The following is an 8,653-nucleotide window of genomic DNA, read 5'->3' as shown; positions in this document are numbered from 1 at the left end:
ATAGGGTTCACCATGTTAGTCAGGCTGGTCGCAAACTCCTGACTTCAGGTGATCCACCCGCCTTGGCCTCCCAAAGTGCTGGGATGACAGCTGTATGCCACCGCGCCTGACTACCTCCTTCTTTTTACCATTAGAACCGATCGAACACTTCTGAGTGAAAAAACAAACTGCTTTTCCTCTGTTCTCACACAATGCAATAATCAATACAGAAGGCTTCTGTGATGAAATACGTGAGAGTTTCTCCCCACCAAAAAGTAAGCAATCAGTTCTGCTGCAGATACCAGCTGGGTGTCCCCTAACTCAATTCCGACACCAGCTACCTGGAGACAGCATCAGATGCCACAGGTTGAGGGCTCAGTCCCACAAGACTGCCCCACTTACAATGCCAATGGCACATCCAGGTTGTTTTGCCTGGGCTTCCGACCAACCAGCTAGAAATTGGGATTCCCGTGACCCCCTCCTTGGGTTTGATTAACTTGTTAGACTGGTTCATGAAATTCAGAGAAACACTTATATTTACTGGTTTATTATAAAGGAGATAACATAGGATACAGATGAAGAGGTGCGTAGGGTGAGCTGTGGGGAAGGGGCACCGAGCTTTTATGCCCTCCTTGGGCACACCATCTTCAAGGAACCTCCACATATTCAGCTATCTGGAAGCTCTCTGTATCCCCTCTTCTTGGGCTTTTTATGGGGACATCACTGGGTAGGCATGATTGAAGTGTGGACAACCATGTGGCAATGTGATTGGTCAGAAAGTGTGGCTACCACAAATAGACTGAGTGGGAAAACCCAGCAGGACCCGTCTGTTCAGATTCCTCAGCTTCTCTGTGCAGCGTTTCTTCCTTCAGGTATGGGACAGGGCTCCTGAGATGAGGGTCTATGACCTGCAGTCAGACAGGGTAGGTCAGAGAATTTCTTTCCTTCTTGCTTTTTTGTAAGTTCAACTTTTATTTTAGATTCAGGGGCAACATGTATAGGTTTGTTATATGGATGTATCATGTGATGTAGAGGTTTGGGGTATGATTGATCCTGTCACTCAAGTAGTGAGCGTAGTACTCCTGGAACTAGTTTTCAATCCTTGCTTCCCTTCCTCCTCTGTCAGCCTCCAGTATCTATTGTTCCCATCTTTATATCCATGAGTACCCAGTGTTTAGCTCCCACTTACAAATGAGAACATGCAGTATTTGGTTTTTCGTTCCTGCATTAATTTGCTTAGAATGGCCTCCAGCTGCATCCATGTTGCTACAAAGTACGTGATTTTATTATTTTTATGACTGCATAGTACTCCATGGTATAAATGTACCATGTTTGCTTTATCCGGTTCACCACTGATGGGCATCTAGGTTGATTCCATGTCTTTGCTATTGTGAATAGTGCTGTGATGAACATGTGAGTGCATGTGTCTTTTTGGTAGAATGGTTTGTTCTCTTTTGGATATATACCCAGTGATGGGATTGCTCTGTTGAATGGTAGTTCTGTTTTAAGTTCTTTGAGAAATCTGCAAACTGCTTCTACAGTGACTGAACTAATTTACATTACCACCAACAGTGTATAAGTGTTCCCTTTTCTTCACAACCTCTCCAGCATCTGTTGTTTTTTGGCTTTTTAGTAATAGCCATTCTGACTAATGTGAGATAGTGTGTCATTATGGTTTTGATTTACATTTCTCTGATGATTAATGATGTTAAACTTTTTTTTTGTATTTTTGTTGGCTGCTTGTGTGTCTTCTTTTGAGAAGTACCTGTTCATGTATTTGCCCAATTTTTAATAGAGTTATTTGTTTTTACTTTGTCAAATTGTTTAAGTTCCTTATAGATTCTGGATATTAGATCTTTGTTAGATGCATAGTTTGGGAATATTTTTTCCCATTCTGTAGGTTGTCTGTTTAATCTGTTGATAGTTTATTTTTCTGTGCAGAAACTCTTTAGTTTGATTAGGTCCCACTTGTCAATTTTTGTTTTTGTTGCAATTGCTTTTGAGGATGTGGGCATAAATTCTTTCCCAAGGCTGATGCAACCATAAAAGAGGCTGAATATCCAAAGCAATCCTGAGCAAAGGGACAAAGCTGGAGGCATCATGTTACCCAACTTCTAACTATACTATAAGGCTACAGTAACAAAAACAGCAAGGTGCTGATATAAAAGCTGAGAATTTCTTTATGGCCAGCTCCAAGACAGAAAGGCGGGGGGAGATTAGGGTATATTTTTAGTTTTTATGACCTGCCTAGGGGAGAAATAACAGTGGGTGTGGGAGTTACGAGTCAGGAACTGTAGATGAAAACCTATATACATAATTACGACAGTCATGCCTGGAACTCATCCTCTCTCCCTCCATGTCAGCTCCTCCCCCTTTTCATCCAGCCCAATGCATGGCCCACCACCCACCTGGCTGCCTGGGTGGGCAGGCACTATGGGCTCATGCTGGCTCCCCCATTTCCTTTCTCACTCAGTTCCAGAGTCTTGTTAATCTTGCCTCTTTAATATCTCACAAGCCTGCCTACCTTTATCACACTGACAGTGTGGGCCCCTCTTCTGATCATAATAGCAACTTTTCCTGCTTGGCTATTCCACTGTTGCCCTCTTACCACCTTCTCCAGTTGGTTTTGAGTAAGCATCTTAAAATATCCATCTGTTCATTGCACAAGGCTGCCAGATGTCCTAAGGATAAAGCCTAAATATCTTACTGTGGTTCATGACGTTCTTCCATGTGGCCTCTGCCTGTACTTGAGTATCACCCATCACCACCCCATCATCACCCTATTGCAGCTGATACTTGTTCCCTTATGCTTCCCAATGCCATTGCATTTTTTTTTCTGGAAAGAAACTAATTTAGAGGGGCACAGGGTTAAGGGGTATCATCCAGAGAAGTATTTGATTGAACCATGTGAAATTGCTGATATTTCACCATTTTTGACCTATAAAAATGACAATTTCATACAGTTAACCCAATACTTAGGGATTTGAAGTCATCTTCGGGAGGGTCAGATGCTGTAGACTGAGGCTGGCTGGTCTCCTTGCCCTTGACACACAGGCATAACTTGCTCCCCCACCCCTCTGCATGTGGCCTGATGGGCCTCTCCCAGCTCACCCCTCACCCTCACCCTCACCAGGCCTTCCCATTCAGCCTTCAAGGTTTAGATTTCTCCTCTATGAAACGTTCCCTGACTCACCAAGACTGAGTAATGTGCTTGCAATGATTTACTCTCATTTTCCAAGTACTCCTTGACAGGTATTATAATGTAGCAGGACAAGCCACAGACAAAACCCCTCAGACACTGAGATAAAGAAGGAAGGGCTTTATTCAGTTGGGAGCTTTGACAAGACACGTCTCCAACAACCGAGCTCCCTGAGTGAACAATTCCTGTCCCTGTTAAGGGCTCACAGCTTTAAGGGGGTCTACATGAGAGGGTCATGATCGATTGAGCAAGCAGGGAGTATGTGACTGGGGGCTGCATGCACTGGTAATTAGAATGGAACGGAACAGGACAGGGATTTTCACCGTGCTTTTCTATACAATGTCTGTAATCTATAGATAACATAACCAATTAGGTCAGGGGTCAATTCTTAACTACCAGGCCCAGGGTGTGGCACCAGGCTGTCTGCTTGTGGATTTCATTTCTGCCTTTTAGTTTTTACTTCTTCTTTCTTTGGAGGCAGAAATTGGGCATAAGACAATATGAGGGGTGGTCTCCTCCCTTAATAAGATTAAGTCTGCCTTGTTCAGGACTGTATTCTCTGTGATTTGCCAGTGCTGGATGGTACAGGGGTTCCCAATAAACGTGTATTGAATGAATGATTGAATAAATATGTGAATTAATGCACATAATTTAGAAACATCTTAAGCTCATCTTCTATCATCTCCAGCCTCTTTCTCTGCCTCTCCAGCCTTGCTGATGTTGCAAAGCCACCTTGTCCCTGGCTTCTTGACTCACATACCTTAGCTACCTAGGATCCTGCCACAGTCTCAAATGACCATAATGGTAGCTTGCCCTTTCTGTAGCCTGCTTCTGGAAGGCCCTTTTCATGCTATTTCAAGCTGTTAGGAGGCCTGGCTCAGATTTGTGTGAACTGGTATGGTGGAAACAATGGAACAGGGAAGAGAAAAAGCAACTAGGAGTCTGCAACCCCTCTGGCAGTAGGCAATTCTATTCTCACTTCAGAACAGGAGGCCAGAGTGGATGCTGCAAAAGCCTGCTGACAGTCAGGATCTCTGTGACGGAGCCCAGTAGTTATGGTTGTTCTCAGACACTCTGTGGGCTCCACTGAGAATCTGTCACCTTCACAGTTCCTTTCCAAGAGGATCAACATTTTACAATAGGAAAACAGTTTTAACACCTGACACAATGGTGCATCTTAGTGACTGCTTGATTAACATCTCAAGTTGTCCATTAAAGAAGATGAAAATCTTTACCTGTTCCCCCTGTTTAGCATGTCTTGATCTTACAGGATTTTAGAGAGGAAGCAGCTGAGAACAGAATGGGTTGCTCCTTTTCCGTTAGAATACTGGAGAGCATATCGTTAAAGATCAGAGCTAAGAAACCTAGATCTGGCTAGTCACCACTTTGGGGACGAATTCAAATGATAGCACTATCTTTGTTACTCTCTCAAAGTATACAGAGACCTGAAGGCCCAGATATTGAGGCAAACTCAGGTGGACTCAAGATCCACTCTCTATCAAGCACGTGAAGTGAATTAGAAAGTTAGGAAGTATCTGATGCTGTCAGTGGTTCAAAAGCACATCTTGCATAACCCAAAGCCAAAAGTGGGCAAATATTACATGAGGACTTTTAGTGTATGTTTAAACAAGGATTTGCCTTGTAATTATCCGAGTTATAAGTTAGATGCATATATTCCTGTTCCTCCTTCTACAAAGGAGAGATTCCATTTGTGGAATCTTTTTTCCAATTTCCACCTGTTTTAGGGATATCCCTCCTTCTCCTTATATAGAGCCAAATATCCAGGAGGGTGGCTGCAGTCAGTTACCTGGTCATTCCATAGAGGCTTTCCTTTCTGTTCCCATCACTACTACTTGCAGCTTGGCCCATTAAACTATCTTCTAACAGCCTGTCTTCCCCCCTGGCTTACAATGGTTTACTCTGCTCTTCTCCCACAGCCAGAATGACTTTCTTACCATCCTGTTAGGCTCCCTTCACATCCAGCCTAAATTCCACAGTCCTTGTTATGTCCTCCTCCTCTCTGCCTCTTGGGCTCTTCATGAGGTGGTTCCAGCCTACTGGTCCAACCTCATCTCTGTAATCCTCACCTGCACCAAGTGACTGATGCTCCATTCTAGCCCGTTTCCCCATGTTAGCTGTGCTCCACAGCAGCACCTTTGCAGAGCCCTCCCTGACCTAGCCCCTGTGCTCACACTCACTCTTATGACTCAGCACAGTTGTCCATCTCTATAAAGTCTTTCTGGCCTCCTGCTGTCTCCTGCATGGTACCCATAGTGGTAGCCACTTACATGAATGTGTTGCATTCACTCAGTCTGTCTAATTCTCTTAGACTGTGAGCTCCTTGTAGATGGAGCCTTTACCTTCCTTATATTCTAAGTAGTATTGTAAGATTTCCATGCCTTACTCTCCTTGTATTCGAAGTGGTTGATATGCTGTTTGGTATATAGTCAACAGACAATTGTACTTAATGCAAGAATGAGTGGATAAATAGCAGTTTTATCTTGTTCCTCCTTGAAAATTTATTTGCAACTTGGCTATCTTGACACTATATTCTCAACTCTTACATTCAGAAAGTCAAGGCAACCTGAGAAGATACAGTGCCCAAATCCATTTGTCTTGCCATCAAATCTTACTGGTATATAATAGAATAGAAAAAACTACTCTTAAAGAGCTTGACCAACTTACTCTCACTTCTTCAGGTTTATTGTTTCCAGAGGTTAGTAGTTAAGTGTAATTTTTTCTCCTAGTTTGTTTTCTCTTATAGACAAACCTTACTTTAATTTTCACTTTCTCAATTACTACATATTCTCTGTTATCTATCTTTTTTAAAGAGTCAAATGAAATATTCAGAAGTCCTTACTTTGTAGATGAGTTCCTGTTTAAATGGATCTTATATCTCTCACCGTTGTATAGGAGGAATTCATTAATGCCGGATGGCAAACTCGTGTCTCTGGCCCAAGTGGGCCAAGCCCTCCCCCTGAGGATGGGTGTAGTGGTTCCATTTAACTGATGGAACCTTGTATGCATGACTAATGTGAATATTTCTCTTCTTTCTAGAATGTCTTCATTCTAACTCTACTTTTTTTTTCTGAAGTTGAACATAAAACCTTTACCACAAACTCTTGAGCACTTAGTGGATTATAGGTGATGTTTGCTTCCTTGTACTCTAGTGTGTTCCTCAAGTGTTTGTTTCCAGTGCGCCTCACACTTTTATCATCAGAAAAGACAAACAAAAAGTCATTTAAATCTGTTTTGAACATAGAACAAAGTAGTTGGATACCTCCTTGGAGGCCATTCTTAGCTTTAGAAGGAACTGTCAAGAACTCAATGGTCTTATCTGAAATTTACTTTGAAATTTAGAGACTGATGTATTTTTCCAAAGATGATCCAGTTCTCTTTTTAAAAACTAATGTTTACTGTTTAATTATTAAAATTTCAATAGGAAGCCTGATGTGGAATGATAGCCAGGTGAACTCACCCTGCTAATGAATGTCCAGAGGTGGCCAGCAGGGTGAGCAACACCTCAAAGACCAAGATCTGTTCCCTCACCCCAGTCCCCCAGAGCCTGTGTGTCATAGCCAAAAAAGACTGTCAACTGCCAACTGCTCTCAATCTAATGAAGATGGGAATTAGGGTCAAAGATTGGAGCAATTATTTCCAAAACAGGTGCACACAAAACAGTTTACTGGAGTGTGGGAAGAACATATTATAATTTCTGTTTTATGCTTCCATTTCATCCATTTATATTTTATCTTTAAAAATGTTTTATATGTATATAGTATTATAAGTATATCATTTGTGAAACAAATATTGGTGTTTCATAATTTTCTTACTGATGAGTGCGCATGGTTTAAATTAGAGAGTGTTGAAAAAATATTCGTTTACTTATGTTCTAATATTAAACCATAGCAGTGTCCATAAAGATATTCATTGTTGGATTATACACTTTTGAACTTTGAAGCTATTTGACTATATTGACCAATTTTACAAGAGAAACAATGATTTATATCACCTTATCAGTTTGAAATGCAAACTGTAAGAAAATATAAAGCACTTAATTCTACAAAGTTAAATGTGATCCTTAATTTTATAATCATTGATTTTTGCATTTAACTTTTACCTTATTTTATCTCATCAGAAAAATCTTCAGTATGCTTAAAATAATAATGCATAAACTAAACATACAGAGAGAAAAAATGCATAAAATATAACAAAATGGCGTGAATTAAAAAGAGTAAAATAAGGAAGGAAAACAAAGGTAAAAAAAACATTAGTAACATTTTGATGGGGATTAGACTCACCACCATAGTAGTTCACTATTCTAGATACTCAATTAAGTATTGACTGATATGTATATAAAACTAAGTAACATTTTACAATGTAAAATGTGAATGATATAATTTATAATTAACTTTTCTGCATTGGCCTATTGGTTATTATAATACTTTCCATTCTCTGAGAACCCAGGTAGTGAATTTTAACTCAGAAATAACTTTCCCAGGAAATATTCACTTGTGACGGAATTTAGTTTCCAGAGTACTCAGATCAGTTCAAAAAATCTACATGCAGTTCTTCAGAAAGACAAAGCAGAGTTCCATCCTCTAGAATTCCAGCTCCCCGTTTTAGGAAAGTCTTTCCTTCAGAATGAGAAAAGAAGCCACCAACCCTGAATTGGAACTGGCCTCTTCACATCTGGACCACAACATGGGGGGCGGAGGCAACTCTTCCCTTCTCAGTACCCTGAGCAGAAGTACCAGGCACAGTAATTAATGTAAAAGGTGTCCTTCCTCTTGAGGTATTACTTTTAAAGCAAAAACAAAAACAAAAAGCCCTTACACACACAAAAAAAAACCTGTTTCTGTTTCCCTATGCAGTGAAGACCCCTGAGGGTGGCAGCAGTGTTGTCCACTGCCGACTCCCTGTGGTCGATCTGGAAGCTTCATATAGAGAGGGGCTCATGAAGGGGCCTCGTCAGTAACCCCTCTCCTGAGGATTGTTATTTTCAAGTACCAGCTCTGGAATCAGATCGTCTGGATTCAAGTGTGGTCACTTCTGAGCTGTGGGTCTTTACCAGGTTAATACAGCTCTTAAAGACTTGACTTTCTGTCATAACAATGGGACAACAGTAGGATAAGATAAAAACTATTTCTTACATATAATAAGGGATTAATCAATGATCACTAGAATGTACTAGTAGGAATTATGGCACCATGGAAATTATGAAACCAAGAAACTCTACATTAAAAAATAGGTTTTATTTTATAAAAACAGAAGAGAATCCCTTATCTTCCTGGTGAAATTGTGTGGAGCAGAGAGATGTTTGCTTGTAGCTAATACCCTCCATTAAGGATCTGCCAAACCTCCTGATTATCCAAACACTCAGCTTTTTTTTTTTTTTTTTTTTCTTTTTTGCTGTCTGCTCTTCGGCCAGCTGTTAGCACCTCCTGCAGAGGGTGGGAAGAAAAAGAAATGAGG

Source organism: Colobus angolensis, unplaced genomic scaffold (genome assembly GCF_000951035.1).
Source record: "Colobus angolensis palliatus isolate OR3802 unplaced genomic scaffold, Cang.pa_1.0 Scaffold126, whole genome shotgun sequence".
Classification (NCBI taxonomy): domain Eukaryota; kingdom Metazoa; phylum Chordata; class Mammalia; order Primates; family Cercopithecidae; genus Colobus; species Colobus angolensis.
This window is presented reverse-complemented; position numbering follows the sequence as displayed.